This window comes from Balaenoptera musculus, chromosome 11, assembly GCF_009873245.2.
Source record: "Balaenoptera musculus isolate JJ_BM4_2016_0621 chromosome 11, mBalMus1.pri.v3, whole genome shotgun sequence".
NCBI lineage: Eukaryota > Metazoa > Chordata > Mammalia > Artiodactyla > Balaenopteridae > Balaenoptera > Balaenoptera musculus.
The window spans coordinates 3,321,470-3,336,602 of NC_045795.1; the positions used below are offsets into that span (position 1 = coordinate 3,321,470).

Below are 15,133 nucleotides of genomic sequence, written 5' to 3' on the forward strand. Positions count from 1 at the left end.
TAAAACTAATTGAAGCAGATACTTGTGGAGTCATTGGGAAATGAACCATCTCCTATTCAAAACATTAATCGAGTAGGGGGGATATTTTTGCCACCAAGCACAACAGATACTTAAATGTCTGTTACCCAAAAGAGTAAATGTTTCTGGAGAATTTTAACACACACACACACAGTGACTTTTACAGACTAACCATATGTGTGTTTGGTTTTTGACTGTTTTAAGTATGAAACAGAGGTTTAAAAGATGAGTATATTGCTTCACTCAGAAATAGAAAAAATTTTACATTTAGGCAATGCAGCTGTGTTTCTACTCTTTTTTATTAATAAGTTACTGTTTTCATGCTCTTTTAATTGCCTGATGAGCTAATCCTACAAAAGAAACAATTGCTTTTAAAAACTGTATTATTGTTACTTTGTTCTTTCGTGAATTCAAATATATAGTTGATCACCATTCCACAAGTATGACGTTTGAGAAAATACTAGTAGCAAACTGTTGTTTTGAAATGAGGTCTAAACCTTATCAGTGTTACCATGTAGGGTTGGCTGCTGGATTTTAAGTCAAAGCTAACAGATTTAGGAGGAAAATGATGGAGGAAATACCTTAATACACCACATGTCTACCACCCCATGAGCATTTCAGTCAGAGGAAGCTCCTGGGAGAAATTTTCGGGAAAAGTTGGCTTCTTCGGAGGAGCTGCAGCATAAGTTCCTCCCAGTAAGAATATGAAGCAGGTGAGGCCCGGGCTCCCGGTCCAGAGCTCCTCTGCAGGAGGAGCCCTGGGGCCACTTGCTGTGTAGGCGCTGACATTGGAACTTACCTGCAGGGACAGTTAGGAGGCCAGGAGACCAGTGCCCAGAGGCCGTCGCCGCTCAGTGGGGCCCCAGCAGGAAGTGTCCGCTGGACAAGAGGACGTTTGAAGCCGCACTGTAGCAGACCGTCAGTTAAATGCATGTACGAGGGCTCACCACGAAGGATTTCCATTTGAAACCAGCAAGCGTTTGTCGTCGTCTCCCACGCGGCAAGGCTGCAGGGGGGAGGTGACCCGCCAGCGGTTCGCGGGCGCTCACCTTTGCCCGCCTTGAGCACACGGTAGGTGGCCCCGCAGAACGGTGCAGTTGCCCCGTTTCCTTCCTGAGCTGAGCTCGGCAGCCCCCAAACCTGAATGTGCTTCAGATTCCAGTGGGGTTTTAGGCACAAGGCCCCACGGAGAAGAGGTTTCTGCCCTGCGGCAGCAGCCTGTGGGGTGAAGTCGGTCACCCCCAGGAGTCTCTGAAAATGTACAGACCGTCATCATTTTACTTGAAAACTTGTAAATGGGCGGTTCTTTGCCGGTCCCTGATGTGGAGCCCAGGCCTTTAAAGGGGTGCTTCCACTTGCCACTTGTTTGAAGAGCGAGCCTCTTTCTTTACACGTGGCCCCACTGGTTTTGTGTGATGCACACCCTTAAACCCTCTTCTCCTGTTTCCAGTTCGGATTTCATTAAAGTGGACACGGTCGTAGGTACTTACCAGTGTGCCTGGGTGCACAGCCCTGGAAGTGTTCATTCTTCCCACTTTCTCACTTACACCTGTCGTGACCGCTCCTTTTACCCGTACGCTGTACATACTTTCCAAACGTACCGTTTTCTCTGAAACATCAGCTCACTGTTTGTAATCACGTCTCCTGTATTGTGTAAAATGAACTAAGTGTGATCGTGACAGATTCAACGGGCCTAAGACGTTTCAGGGAGTCACCCAGCCAGCCCTCGACCAGCCCGAGTCCCAGCAGGAGGGACCCGACCCCACTGCCGAGCTCCGACCTCTGCTTCTGGGAGACTCTCCCCTCCTCGCCCCTCCGCGAGGTTTTAGGGCGCTCAGGAGTGCTTGGGACCCGGGGCAGCGTTGACCCCGTGAGCCCACTTCAGAGCCCTTGTGACCGTTGGGTTTTCTCTTTTCGTTTCCACTGTCCTTGTGTCTCTTCCTATTCCAGCGGTTCTCGGAGTGCGGTGCCCAGAGCAGCATGAGCGCCTGGGGACCTGCTAGGGACGCACCCCCCAGGCCCCGCCCCACCTGTCAAGCCAGACTCTATCTCAGGTGGGCCCAGCACACCCTCCAGGTGGTCCTCAGGCCATCCTGTGCTGTGTTGTCTTGTGAGTTTGTGGTTTTGTAGAGCAAGATGGGAACTAACTATCCACTACTAAATCCTTGTGTTTGTAGTATATTTTACGTTCTTATAGTTAGATTTAGTTCCTATTCGCTCTTGATTTGAAATTGTCTTTAGGCATTTGTAAATTATTTTGAAATAAATACTTTAATAATTAAACATTTTTAATGACAGGAAAACATAAAATAAGTAAAACATCTCAAAGAACGAAATGAAAAGTAAAAGCTCCCCCCTCCCAAATCCCACCTCCTTCTCCTCCTCTCCAGAGAGAACTGCTGCTAACAGTTTTTTCCTTCCAGAAATTGTACAGACATGTACATCTTTTCAGTACATCAGTGGGCTCATACTTGTCATGTGGTTCTACCACTTAGGTTTCTTTTTTACTTTTATGATACATCTTGGATGTATTTTCAGATCCACGTGAACAGCCCTCCTCCATTCTTTCAGAGATGTCGTGGTTGTTTACCGCGTGGCCTCAGTGATTTCATGTCGCTGCCTCTCAGCAGGGGGCGCTGTGGCGCCTGGGCCTGGGCTCTCCCCTGGCTCAGCATCCCTGGCCCTGCCCTTAAGGCGCTAGAGTGGCCTCAGGCATAGTGTGTCGTGTTCCCGTCTGCCAGCACACCTGCATTCCCGCAGGGGCCTGTGTCTGGGCGCATCCTTTAGGTGAGAACCACAGCTATAGGCATTGTGAGTTTTTCCCCCGTAAATGAATAAATTTAATTGATGTTACAACAGCAGAAATGGTAACGTACCTCGTGTCTCAAACACAAGTAATCCAGAAATACTGTGAATTTTGACACAAGTAATTTACAAGTACATTGAGCGAAATAGGAAAGTTGACCATGGCCACCTCCCCTCAGAATACCATTTCCTTCCCCAGAGGGAACATTAATAGTTTGACGTGTGTCATTTCAGACGTTTTTCTGGGTGTCTGTACTCTTCGATATGGAATCGTACTCCATAAATGTTCTTGGATTTGTCTTTTTCATTTGACATCCTGTCTTGGAGAACTTTGTATTTTAAGACTCACATCTCTACCTCACTTCTCTTGAAGTTGTAAACTTGATTTTTATTGTTCTGATACTATTTCAAACTTATGGAGAAGTTGGGGGACAGTACAAGAAAAACCCGTCTACACTTTTATCCACGTTCACCGATTGTCTGCATTTTGCCTCATTTGCTCTCTCCTCCCCCCGCCCCGTGCACGTGTGTATTTATACCCACACGTACACGCGTGCATAGACACCACTGTTATCCTGCATCATTTGAGGCTGCACGCTTGCTGCTGTGACCAAGAGTAAATGCAAGGGCTACGACTGACCTAAGATTCAGATGGTAGCAAATTGCTCTCTAAACAAGCTTGAAGACTGGGTGCCCATTGACCTGTTCTTAATCCACCTTTAAATATCTGCCCAATGAGAAGGTAGAAAATGGTATCATTGTTTTAATTTTAAAACATGAAAATTCTGTGTTTACAGGTTATAATTGCTGGTTTGCATTTATTTTTCTGTTAGTCCCCTTTATATAGCCCTTGCCTATTTTGCAGCGGGCGGGGAGGGGGGTGTTGGCGGTGTGTGGAGGGAGGGATGGGTGGCTCAGCTTTTCCAGAGTGTGACGACTTCATGAACGTGCATGTCACCCTCGCCCGGGGACCGCACTCGCCTCGGGTCTGAGCCACCATGTGTGCCCATCCTCCTGGCTCCCACGCCAGGGGATAGAGTGAACGGGCCTGTCTGGTCTCTGCCTTAAGGGATATTTACAGCAGTTTAAAGAGAACACCCCAAATTAATTTGCATTAATTTTATGGTCCTTGCCCAGGTTTGAATATACCAAAGTGTGTTATTTTATTAACTTGGAGTTTTATAATTTTAAAAGAATTTGGACTCCTTAGGTCATATGCAAAGAAAGAACCTTTCTGACTGCAGTTCCTGCTCCTTTTGAACTTTGTAACTGACTGGTACACGGGCAGAAGGAGAACAATCACATAGTCAGGTGAAATTCCTTTTTTTTTTAACGTTTGCTCTTGTTGCTGCCAACTAGTGGGGCTGAACATCTGTTCCAAACCCCGCTCATCTTCTGTATCCTGTATTCTTATTGCTGTCACCTGCAGCGGGGGACTGGGCTTCTGGGATACGCCACCAGTGACGTCCTTGACGGGCAGCTGTCCACAGCTGTGTGTGGACACCCACCCAGTCTCACCTCCGAGCCTGCCCTTCTGTCGCCTTTGTTCTGTCGTAAGTTCTCCAACCTGCTGCTGCTGCTTCCAGAGCATCTCGTGTTACAGACGAGGCTGGTTCTGAAAGAGAAAGTGATTTGGTAGAGTTGGTGGGACAGGAGGGTCCGTGATAGAACCTACTCCTGACTCCTGTTTGGTTCTTCTGTGTCACACGGGTGACAAGGGACTTTTTATAAGCATGATTCACAATACTGACCGTACTATAATAGTCGAGATTTTTTTCTGTCTCCAGTGAGTGAAATGACAAATCGGTTTAAACAAGCAAAATAAAAATGCCTGCATTGGCTCAGAGTAGGATCCAGGCACAGCTGGATCCAGCCACCCCCAGCACCCCGTCTCCCCGCCACGGGCTCTCTGCTTCGTTCAGAGGGTGAGGGCTGGCGTGCCGACCCTCTCAGCAGACCGGGCAGAGAAGCGTCTCCTCCTTCCCAGGAGTTCCAGCGGGTGAGAGCAGCCCACCCAGAGTCTGGTTCCCCAGGGAACACCCCAGCCGACAAGCAGTAGAAATGGGAGCTGGGCTGAGCCCCCGAGAGTCTCGACACATTTAGGATTACTGAGTACATTTAAAATATAACTCTGCTCTCCTCGGTTACAGAAAACCGTGCGTGTTAAGTCTTGACCATTGAATAATAACAGCTCCAGTGAGTGTCCTGTTCCGTCTTCTGGGTGGTCCTCTCTCGTGGACGTGGTCCTCTCTCGTGGACGTGGTCCTCTCTCGTGGACGTGGTCCTCTCTCGTGGACGTGCTCCTCTCTCGTGGACGTGGTCCTCTCTCGTGGACGTGCTCCTCTCTCGTGGACGTGGTCCTCCTCTCCCCGCCGGCCGCTGCTGCCCTCTCACTTCCTAGCTTTGTGCGTAAGTTGGGTTGCGCACAACTGCCTGTTACGGTCCTCGCAGTCCTGTCTTGGGGCTGCCACTGTGTTGACCTTCTAATTTGATGTCACCTTTTAAAAGTCGGTCACATTATTAATTACACATGAGGAAAGGTGATTTTCATAAGTCAGTTTATCAGGCACCACTTGAAGGAAGACCCTTACTAGGAGTCCCGTTCCCCAGGATGCCCTCGCCGTGGGCGGAGAGGTCTGCGGTGGCCCGGGAACCCGGACCGGGTGGAGGAGAGCCGGTTCCCTAGAGGAATCTCTGAGAGCAAAGTCTGGTGGCGAGGATCCAGAACAGGTGGACAAATTCGATACCACTGTAGATGGTGGGATGGGAAAGCATTTCAGTCTCCTCTGGAATCTTCTGTATCGTCCGGTCCGGTTGTTTACTTAGAGTAGGTGCTTGATGAACATTTGTATGTGAGTGGACGAGTTGCCGGAGGGATTTTTGTCTCTTCTACTTTCATCCTCAGTGTTTGTCTTCTAAAAAGAGTGTGAGTGGAAAAGAAACAGCAGATCTGTCAGGGGAGATGGGAGAGATTGCCAAGGAAGTAAGAGCCAGGGCAGCTTTGGAGCTTACGTGCAAATATGGAGTGAGAGGTGATTCTTCGAGCTGGAAAAACTGAAGAAAACATCTGTAGGTTAATGGTGTAGAACATCTTTTTTAAAACACCAGTGAATAATTTCACTTTGTGTGACAACATGCAGGAGGCAACTTGATAGGTAATGACTCGGGCCTCTCCCGAGATGCACCCACTTCCAGAACCCCGGGTCGCCAGAATGAGCTTCAGACCAGTGGAGCCCGTCCCGGGCCTCGGGCCCAGGTCCTTTCGAGGTGGAAATGACCTTGGCGTTCAATTCCGTGCATTTCCGCCGTGGAGCTGGCTTCTCCCTTCTCATCTGCCCCCAGCTTAGCAGCGTTCATTGCTGTGTCCTCGTCAGATTCCCCAACATCCTCAACCTCCTGGGAGGGGGTGTCCCGCCCGCCTTCCTGCCCCCGGGCCTCCTGCCCTCGGCTCTGGGGTGGAGGTGCTGACCCCCAGGCTCTGGGTCCCGCGGTGCCAGGCAGGTTCCTCCGGGTCTGTGTCTTCTCCCCTGTCACTGACTGATGCTCCGCCCTCCCGGTCCTGCCCCAGCATCCCTCAGAGGCGGGCTTCACACCTTCGTTCCCACCCTAGGACTCGGCCTGACCTCTCACTTCTGACCCCGGGAGAGCGCCGGCCCGGCGTTCCGCAGCCAGTCCCCTGCTTCATCCCATCCACCCGTCACTGGCCCTCACGACCCAATGGCTGGTGCTTGTCCCAACGTTGGACTGACAGAGGACGTCAGGATTCACAACCCCTTTTCCTCGGGGTTTGACCTCTTAAAAACGATCTTGTTTCCACCCTGATCCCGTTTGGGCCACACTGTGGAGAATTTAGTCCATGTTCTCGGTCCTCTCCTTCCCTCCTCTGCCCTCGGTCTGGCTCTCGGCACCCGGACCTCTGGCCACCCCAGCCACGGAGTCGGGGGCTGCAGCCTTTTAATGTTTTATGTGGAGCGGAGGACGTGTTTCGTGTGGCTTATCACGTCTTTTAGTTTTGTTTTCATTTTCAGATGTGGTAACAAACACATAAACACTAAGTTTACCATCTGAAACATCGTTAAGCGTGTAGTTCAGAAATGTTCAGTGCATTCACGTTGTCACACAGCGGAGCTCTAGATCTTCTTCCTCTTACAGAGTGAAACTCTGTCCCCATTAAACACTAATGCCCCTTCCCCACAGCCTTTGGCAACACCATCCTACTGTCTGTTTCTGTGATACTACTTTAGGGACCTCATACAGTGCAGTCACACAGCATTTGTCCTTTTGTGTCTGCCTTATTTCACTGAGCATAGTGTCCTCAAGGTTCATCCGTGTTACAGCCTGTCAGAATTTCCTTCTTTTGTAAGGCTACATACTATTCCATGGTATGTGTGTATTTTTTCCTTCATTCATCTGTCGATGGACGCTTGGGTGCTTCCGCCTCTTGGCTATTGCGAATGATGCTACAATGAACATGGGTGTGCAGACATCTCTTCAAGATCCTGCTTTGAATTCTTTTGGGTAAATACCCGGAGGGGGGATTGCCGCATCACGTGGTAATTCTGTTTTTAATTTTTTGAGGACCACATAGCAACCACAGCATTTTACATCCCACCAGCAGTGCACAGGGGTTTCCATTTCTCCACACCCTTGCCAACGCTTGTTGCATCTTTGTTTTTAAAATACTTGTTCTGGAACGCTGCTGTTCCTTGTTCACCTTTTACCTCTCGTTTTCTTTTCGGTTGCCTTTGTGCTATTCTTCTGCCCCCCTTAAGTGGCCCGGTCCCCGGGGCTGTTCGCCGTGGCACCCGTTCGCAGAGGGATGTTTGTTTGGTGTGCCGGGCCGTCAAGGGGACCCTCGCGGAGCAGCTGCTGGCACTGGGAGCATCGCTTGGGGTTCCGATGCCTGGGCACTCCCTGCTGCCTACACACTTAGGGGCCTTCTTCCAGCCCAGCCAAGGTAGCAGGCCGAGCTCCGGTCCCCTGAAATGGAGGTGACACCCTCCTCTCCATAGCTGTACCCGGCGGACAGGGGACTTCCGGGGAGGAAGAACCAAGACTCCCGTCCTACTTTTTCTACCACCTGCCTGGCCTCATGGTAGGAGCTGAATGTGTGGAGTGGATAAAAACATTTTTTTCTTTCCTGGTTCATCTTAACATGGCTTTTCATTACTAGCATTTTACTGAATATTCATAGAGTATTGTTTTGTCTGGGCAAAAATCTAATTAAAGAATTCATTCAACTTCAGCAAACAAACGCAGTGAGGACAGAGCACTCCCTCTAGCCGTGACGTGCTCGCCATCATCTGGGTGCTACGGGGAGAAGAAGGCTTCTGTGCGCTTTCTCCCGGGGCCCGGTTCCGGGGGCTCCTGGCTCACCCGCCCCTCCCCGTCTCCGTGGCTGTGGGCCCTCCAGCTGGAGCTGGCTGTGCTGGGTTCGTCTCACTCGGCTTCAGACACAGTTGTGGGGACTCCTGAGTGTCTGAAATGGTTTTCCCTCTGGTCGGAAGGCGTGTTTTAAACCTTGCTTTGAGTTTCTGGCCGAGGGTGTCCCGTGCTGAGGGTCAGCTGTCTCCGCACGGGGTCGGGGGGGTGGGAGGATCCTGGAAGCTCCGCGCCTCCTCGTCACACACTTGGTGGGCATCTCCTGTGTGCAGGCTCAGTGCTGGATGCTGGGAGTTCAGAGCTCAATAAAACACAGCCCCTGACTTCCGGGAGCGCGTAGCCCGGAGGGACAGTTGTTGGTGAAGGAGCCCTCGTTTCGGACTACGGGGCTCCGTTGAATGGCGCGGCAGTTGACAGAGAAGGTAGCTCCGTCCCTGGTCCAGGACGGATGGAGCCAGAGCACGGCCGCCGCCAGGCCGCAGTGTGGAAAGCTGAGCCCTGGGGTCTAGGCGGTGCTCCTCAAGGCAAGAGCAGTAAACCAGACTATCAATAAGGAGGTGGTAATAAACTTACCCTCGTGCAGACCTGCTCTTGCTGAAATGATGACATCTAATGAGATAAACCGTCTCTGTTTAGAAAGCAGTTACGCTCCTGTAGCAAATACTCGTCTCCCCTAGTGATGGGGCTAGTAACTGCCTCTCAGTGTAGAACCATAAATGGGACCTGCCGAGACAGCGGGAAGACTTTTTCGTTCCAGGTTGTGTTCTGAACTGTGTATGTGCGCCTCAGGGCAAGTGGATTTGTTACCCCTTCTTCTGTTCACCGGGCACAACTCCCCCAGCCTCCAGCCCCCGCCTTTGGGAAGATGCACGTCATAATCAGGTTTCTTTATGATAACGTCTCGTCTTCCTTCCCTACTTCATTAGTTAAGAGTTGTTTGTGCTTAAAAATATTTTTCAATGGGGGCATAGTAAGTTCTCAAAGTACCTTAAAACAACCCCCTTTCTGGCCAGTTATCTCAGTCATAGTCATCTCTCATCTCTGTCTGCAGTTCAAGTTCTTTTTTATGTGTGGGTGACACGAGGAGGGCAAGGGGAGGGCAGTTCTTTCTTACATCAGGAGAAAAGAGGTAGATGCCTTAGGACCGCGTCAGCCACTGAGAAATGCAGCTCACCCACCTCCGTGCTGAGAAGTCACCATCACGAAGTCCACACACGTGAAGAGAGACGTCGGGTCACCAGCAGACCACACAGTCCCTGTGTCGTCCACTGCACCAGGAGGTCGGGCCCCACCCCGTCCTCAGCTGCAGTTCTCAGGCTTGACCACTGTCCCAGCCCAGCCCACCAGCAGCCTCACCTGAATTTCAGAAGTCAAACTGGGTGAAGCAAGTAGTGCGCCCACGAGGACGGTTGTGGAAGTGCTGGTGCGTCCCGGTCTCACTGACTCCGGGCTCACACGATTAGGAGATTGACCACCCTGAGTCTGCGTGGTGGGTTCTGTCCTCTGCACCCCAAGACCAGACGAGGAATGTGAAGCCCACCGAGGCGTCCTTGCTGATGGACGGCACTGTCCTGGTTGGTCTCTGGCAGCTCCCTGCCCGTGTGTCAGGGTCGGTCCCCGGCCTCAGTCCTTGGGATCTGATGCCAGTGTGGGTGCTGGCCTCCCCCGTCCCCCAGGACAAGCCCGGATTGTCTCCTAAACGAGTCGCCGATTTTGAAAAACGGGGTTTGTCGCCAAGGAGGACAGGATCTCAGCGCGTGCTTCATCCAGGGCACGTGCGGTCGGGAGCCACCTGTGGGAGGGTGAACCGCTGTATCATCTCGAGGTAATAAAGGGAGGCGTAAGGTTTGCTTTTGAGAATTGAATCAGTGAAGCCTTTGGCTCCGTCTGGGTTGGGGGCAAAGACCATGGAGCCTGAAGCACGTCTCGTGTCTGGAAGCCCCTCACTTCCCCAGGGCTGGCAGCTCAAGTGCTGGGCCCCTTACGATGGAGACCTTTCCTCTCCAGCCCACAGCACCATTTCTAGTGTCATTCTCGTGGCAATTCCTGCAACTCTACAGGGGTTGGAGCCTTAAAAAAAAGGTCACTGGTTCTAATTAAATCTTAAAGTCAAAGTAACAAGACGTGGTATGTGAGGAGGCGTGCCCACAGTGTTAATTAAGTCTCATGTTGGTAATGGGGGTGAAGGTTTCGCCTTTCATCCAGTGGGTCCACCCGTCCCACGGACGCGTGATGTGATTTTTATGACATGTAACACGTTATCATCACCTGAAGCTCTTGTGCTGGACTGCGGTGATTTTCCATCTCGCTGATACAGTTGTAAATCACACACCCCTGTGAGCATCCTGATGGTAGCGTTTCTTCTCCGGACGACCCTTCCAGCAAAGCTGGACAGCTGTTTCCTGTACTCGGCATTAGCTCTGAAGGTTCCATGACATCTTGGTTTGGAGGGAATGCTCTGATAACGTGAACACGATCAGCGGGATTACGGAAGCGCACGCTGTTTAATTATCGTGTTGCCAGCGCTCTGCTCACATCGCTTCTGGTCTCACCGGCCACAGCACGAGTGTGAAGGTTGCAGGAAGAGGACAGACCACAGCGCACGCCAGCCTTGGGACGGGTGACGTCTTACGCGGGGTGTGACTGCAGCTGCAGCGTTTCCATTGCCTGGCGCTCACGCTACCTTGTGGACTTGAGAGGGAGAGTGGAAGCATTCCGTCCTCCTGCCAGAAGGTTGACTTCCGTGCTTCGCTTTTGCAGCCCAGCCTCACCTGATGGGCCACAGTCGCCCCAGCTTGACAGCAGCCACGAGCGGGAGTGGTGTAACAGGCTCAGTCTGAGTTTTGCTTGGTTGGCTTCGTGCGGGGAAGGAGGAGTTACCCCGGTAAATTCCCCGCTTGCGGAGTAATCCAGTTTTCACGGGGGGGTTCCTGCCGTGCGTTTCACGAGCAGGGGGACACTGGGCGTCCTGGGGTCTGCCCCTGTGTGTTCCTGGGCCGGCTGGGGAGATGCTGGCAGGGTCTTCAGGGCCACAGCCATGACCGCGTATCCGGTCCACGTTAGAACCCGGGCCTCTAGCGGGTCAGGTGGGTGCCGCCCGAGAGCTGGGATGTCGCCCAGACGTCCTGCTGCAAAAAGAGGAGCCGCTGGAAAATGCAGAAAAAGCCATGGCAGTTGTGGTGTCTGTTTCCCCTATTCGGGGGAGAACGGAGAGAAAAGCTGACTGTGGGAGTTCGGCCCTAGTACAGTTTCGAAGTACGTAGTCTTAATGTTCAAATCTGGATTCTAAAATTTCTGTTATTTTTTTATACAGTATTTATGTAACTGAGCAAGTTGTGCTTTTCAGGTGTTTGATTTGTATTTTGAGTCTGTTGTGCTGAGGTCAGTTTTCCTTCTTGACCCTTGAGTAGCTCTTGTCCTCAACTGTGAAGTGATGTGTCAGGTTAAACCTTCTCTCTTGATCTCTTGCTTTTCAGCCTGTGGTTCTGGTCTGTGTCAGGTGAGCACGCAGTTCTGAGTCTGGCTCGCTCTTGAGTTCCGTGTCCCAGGCCTCCCTCCTGGGGGTCCACAGTGAAGAGATGCACACGCCTGCCCGCAGTCAGGGGCTCTGGGCCGCCCTCTTCAGTGTGCACCGGTGGCCCCCTCTAAAGGGCAGACGCGTGCCCGGCCGCATGCGGTGAATACCTGGGTCTCTCGCAAAGGTGGGTGTGGTCCTGCCTCCGGGAGTGCCCTGAAAGCGGGTTAAGAATCGCAGCCAGAGGGGCTCCTTGGCAACAGCCTGATCCAGCCGGATGGGAAGGGGGCCTGTGAGCCGCACGGCAGGCCATCGGCCCTGCGGGTGGTCACCGGGGCGAAAGCACAGGATTCACAACTTGGCTTTCACCTTATAGACTCGAATAGTGCAGCCTTGGACCCTAGTTTGAGAAGCACTCATCTAGTGTCTGGCCAAAGCTAGACGTTTGCCTTAGAAGTGTGCTCTAGGAGATGCTGGTTTGCTCAGCCTGCAGCTCTGCGGCCCAAGCTGGCTGCTGGGTGACTCCCGACAGCAGGCCCCGGGGCTCCCGACAGCTGTCCTCCTGTGGCCCAGCGTCACACGGTTTCGGGGCTTCTCTCCCCGAGGTAGTCTGCTAACGGCAGGCCGGAGTGACGGGTCAGCTGGCCTTCAGCCCTGGCTCTCCAAGGATCTGGGCTGTGTTTTCTTTCTTTCTTTTTTTTTTAAAATAAATTTATTTATTTATTTATTTTTGGCTGTGTTGGGTCTTTGTTGCTGCGCGCAGGCTTTCTCTAGTTGTGGCGAGCAGGGACTACTCTTCATTGTGGTACGGTGGCTTCTCGTTGCAGAGCGCGGGCTCTAGGTGCGCGAGCTTCAGTAGTTGTGGCGCACAAGCTTCTGTAGTTGTGGCGTGTGGGCTCTAGGCGCATGGGCTGCAGTAGTTGTGGCTCGCAGGCTGTAGAGCACGGGCTCAGTAGTTGTGGCACACGGGCTTAGTTGCTCCGCGGCATGTGGGATCTTCCCGAACCAGGGATCGAACCCGTGTCCCCTGCATTGGCAGGTGGATTCTTAACCACTGCGCCACCAGGGAAGTTCCTGGGCTGTGTTTTCTTAAGCACAAAACCTTGTGCTACTTTTAAGTACTGTAATGACAGTGCCTGGCCTGTGGGGTTACCACTGTCTTTCCTCATTTTCTCCCCTCAATCCTTGAAAAAATGAAACTTTAATTCCCATCAGGGTCTCCAGGTAACCCACACGTAGTCCTCTGACATTTTGACTCACTATAAATCCTCCAACCAGCAGCTTTTTACATCCACGTAGAAGTGTGCTGCGCATCGTTAATTAAGACCGTGACACGTACTAACTGGAGGTCACCTTCAGGGCACGTGGTCCCATCCTGTGTCTGTCTAGATGCTCTGTTCTTTGCTGGGTTCTGCTTCCCTGATTAACGTACAGAAGGTTCTGTGCTTAGACTAGATGTGGGTTTGAGTGTCCACGCCCGTGCACAGAGGTACAGGGTTCAAGTGTGCGGGAGCCTCGCCCTCTCAGACACAGGCCGCTCCTCGTGATTCCCAGCCGGGAGCTGGTGCTCTCTGCCACCTGAAGACATTTGTTCTGTGGTTTCGTGAGACAGAGAAGCCTTTTCAAGGAAGCTGCCGAGAAAGAGGGGAAGCGAGTGTATGAGTGGGAGAGAAGATCATTTGTCACGTCATCGCCTCTGTCCTTGTACTGGACTCGTTAACGTGGTCAGTACTGGACTTGTTAACGTGGTCAGTACTGGACTCGTTAACGTGGTCAGCTTCGTCATGGGCATTGCAGACACCGGCTTCACCATCGCCCCCTCCATCCTGGCAGGGGCTCCAGGCTCCCCACCCCAGTGAGTGTTGCCTCCAAGGGTCGTCTGGGCCCGCCCCTCCCTCGCCCTGACCATCCAGCATGCCGCCAGGTCCTTCGTTCCACTCCGAAGTGTGCCCGTGTCCCTCGGCTTCCCAACCTCTGGCCATGCCACCACCTAGACCAAGCACCCCACGTCGTCTTTGTTGTCTTTTCTCAGTTCATTTTCACTTGGCCACCGAGGGGTTTTTTGTAGATGTTGTAACCCATATAGTACCGTCCTTCTGAAGTTTGAGATGAGATTCAGACTTCTTAACTGTGACCTGCAGGGCCGGCTCTTCATTACTCTGTTTCAGATGCAGGGGGTTCTTCCAGTTGCTAGAACTTGCCAAGTTCTCTCCTTTCCCAGGGCTTTGCACGTGTACTTCTATGTTTTATCTGGTTGATTCCTTATCCGCCTGGTCTCAGCCTACATGGCACTTACTCCACGCTCCTTCCCCCACCATCTGAAATACAGTCTGTTCTCTGACTTTCTAGCACACACCCATGGCCTAGTTGCACACTCAGTGTGTTTATCAATGTAAGTTGCAGGGGGTCAGGCACCGCATGTGTTTGTTCACCCCTGTGTCTTCAGCACCTGGACAGTGCCCGGCTGTGGCCACCTGCACTCGGGTTTGTTAAGTGGTGCTTCTGACTTTCCATCTTCCTCCCAGATGAAGTGCCTTTAGGGCAGACTCCGTGGTTCTGTCTCTGTGCTCCTGGTCAGAGGAGGTGCTCAGTGATGAACAGATGCTTGGCATGTAATGACCATTTACCTTTATCCTTTCTTCCTTCAATGTGATTGATAAGCACGCTGCACACTGTGTGCTGAGTGTCAGGAGGTCCAGCCGGTGACACACACATGGCTGGTCTCCGTCCCGCAAGGGCTGGTGTTTGCCAGAGTGGGGACAACCCAGTTACAGAAGAAGCTGGAACACGCAGTGATGTGCAGTGCCACGAGTGGCTTAGCGCAGGGGTCCAGAGGGTCTAGGAGAGAGCACATCTGGCTTTGTGAAGGCGAGAAGGCGTCTCCGTGGGCCTGAAGGAGGAGCAGGATTGGATCAACAGCCGCAGGAGATGGTCTGGGTGGAAAGAGCAGAGCAGAGGTCCAGGAGGCAACGGTGGACTGTTCCTGGCGGTTTGTACACCTCTCAGACCTTACGTGACAAAGGACTGGAGGCAGATTACAGTCTGGAGCTACGGAGTTGGTGGGTTGGTTGGTTTTTCCCAAGTGAAGACCTCAAGACACGTGGAAACTGAAGCTTGATGAAGCCAAGGGTGTGGTGATGCAGAGGGTGCCCACTGTGACGTCAGTGATGCCGCTGGACCACAAGGTTGGCTTCAGGCTCTTAGCACATCCTAGGAACCAATGAGTCAGATCCACGGTGACTGCACATGCGTGTACACAGACACGCACACACACGTTGCCCAGTAAAAGGGCAGGTAGCCACGGTGATAAGACATAAAAGGGAATTTTCCCCTGGATTGTCATCAAAATCCTTAATTTTGGTTAAGTCAGCAAAATCTGTCCATACCACCTTCTTCACAATGAATGTGAGGGTC

The 15,133-nt window shown here is 52.1% G+C and overlaps 1 protein-coding gene across 2 annotated transcripts in view; it reads left to right on the plus strand.

Moving 5' to 3' along the window:
• The window catches only part of CDYL (chromodomain Y like), a 155,738-nt gene that overhangs the window by 89,316 nt on the left and 51,289 nt on the right, over nt 1-15,133 (plus strand). The gene's annotated exons all lie outside the window — the stretch shown is intronic.